Here is a 2,529-nt window from a genome sequence, read left to right on the forward strand (position 1 = left end):
AGCTGCATTAACTAATTAGATAACAAATTTGATCAATCAGTTCATATTTTATCATGTGTTGTAGGGAATTAAAATTGAATTTGATTTTCATTTTCAATTTGGATTTGAATTTGGACTTTCGAATGTTAAAATGCACATGAAATTAACTGAAATTCAGATTTGGTGAAAAATGAATTTGGAAGAAATGAAATTAATTGAAATGAAGTGAAATTCGAATTAGTGGAAAATGACATGAAATTAGATGGAATTAATTGGAATTATAATTTGGGGATTGGAAGAATTAATTAATTAATTAATTAATTGAAATGAAATTATTTAATCAAAGGAAATTGAATTCATTAAATCATAACGATTATTTAACTAAGGAAATTTTTGCAATTAATTAAATAATTGATATTTAATTAATAATTGAGATAGGGTTAATTGATTAAATGATGAAATGATAAGAATTCGATAATTAAAAATGTTAAATGTTCTGATCAGAATAAATATTTAACTTAATCAAATAATTAAAGAATTACTTAATTAAATAGATGAATAATTAGTGTAGAATTAATGAGACATTTTTAGGTGTCTACACTAATATTATTAGATAAATGTATAAATATAATTTTTTAAATTACATAATTAATTAAAAATATTGAAAATAAATTTAAATAAAATTTTAAAAAATGAATCTATTATTTGATAATTAAAATTTATTAAATATAAAAAAAATTATTAACAGATCTTAAGGAAATTTAGTTTCTTTTAATAAAATATGTTTTTTAATATTTTATAAAATAATAGTAAATATAATAGTTTGAAATAAAATAAAATAAATTTTAATAAATGAAATAGCTTTAAAATTGATATCATTTTAGATTTTCTCAAGACTATTGAAAATACCTATACCAATTTATATAATGTATACAATAATATTATAAAAAATATATAATATTCTATATGCGATTATTCTCAAGTAAATAAAATAATCTAAACTTGTATATGTACAACGTATAGAGTTTGAACTCGACGTGATGTTGCATTAATTAGATAACTAAAAATGGCTATTAATAGATAACGAAAATGGCAATGAATTTATGAAATTGCCAATAAAATATTTAGTTTTCCATAAATAACAAAATATTATCCAATAAAATTAAATAATTTTCAAATGGTAGATAAAAATCGCTAATACACTTAAATGATTTTTCCTTCGGAGTATAACTTTTCGCTTATACACTTATATATTTTTTCCTTTAAATGAAAAACATTTGCCTCCTACATTATATATTTTCACCACACAATAATGAATTATTCGCTAGGATTTTATGGAGTTTTCATACCCTAAAAAAATATCCACCAATACAAATTATTATTTTTTTCAAATTTGAAAAAAATTTCGCCATCAATATGAAATTTTCCCCCAAAAAATAATGTTTGTTTCAAAAGGATTTTACACTTTTGATCGGGGGGTGGTTTCTTAAAGTTGTCCCTATTGGCTAGTAACTGGGATAGATTGGAGTGTAAATGGGAACTACCCAAGGAGGGATGGTATAAATTAAACTTTGATGGAGCGGCCAGAGGAGATCGAGGAATATTAGGTGCTAGATTTTTTATTTCAGAATGGGATGGAAGGATCATAGATAAAATGACAAAGCCTTTAGAATAGGGTACCAACAATCAAGCAAAATTCCAAGCTTTGGTGTTAGGGCTTAAGAAATGTAGAGATCTAGATATAAAACTTTTAGAGATCCAAGGGGATTTTGCCACAGTAATCAATGAATTGAGAAGAGAGATAACACAAAATTAAAGATTAAATGCATTATTAAAAAAATCTTTAAGTATTGTTAGCTCCTTTGAAGCAGAGTGGTTTTCAACCATATTTACAAGGAAGGAAATTGGGCAGCAAATGTTTTGGCTAATAAAGTAGTAGACGGTATTCGTATAGATGTAGAGTATCCAATTTAAGTCATGTTTGGTTTGTCAATTATTTTTATTAGTTTTGGTTTAGTAAGGTTTTAAAATCCTTTGGAGCGGGAATTCAATCCGAATTTTGAAAATTAAAATGGAGACTTCTAGGCCCATAGTGATTTAAGTTGGAACGACACATCATCAATAATAAGAACGGGATAATAAGAATGGGCATATTTTATTTAAAAAGTAAAAAGAAATAAGAAGTGAAGTGATGTAGACAAATTGTTAGGGAAAGTATTGATGAGTAAGAAAGCATGCGATCATAGCATCATCATATAACATAATTGAGCGGGGATTCAAGAACTTTTTGCTAGATATGTCAAAGGAAGTACTCCCTTGCCAACTCTTTAGCCTAAAATCTTACAATGATCACACGAGTGAAGTTGGATACATATATTTCAATAGATTTATTTTGTGTGTCTCCAAGGATTCATTATGGGATGTAAATTTTGCGTGAGAAGCTTCATCGCCTCTATTAAACCAAGATTTTATAACCATTCTTCATTCATTTTCTCTTTGTGTTTAGGAAAGCTATGTGGATAATTTTAGTGGATTCTAATATCAGGCTGG

Source organism: Cryptomeria japonica, chromosome 2 (assembly GCF_030272615.1).
Source record: "Cryptomeria japonica chromosome 2, Sugi_1.0, whole genome shotgun sequence".
In the NCBI taxonomy this organism is placed as follows: domain Eukaryota; kingdom Viridiplantae; phylum Streptophyta; class Pinopsida; order Cupressales; family Cupressaceae; genus Cryptomeria; species Cryptomeria japonica.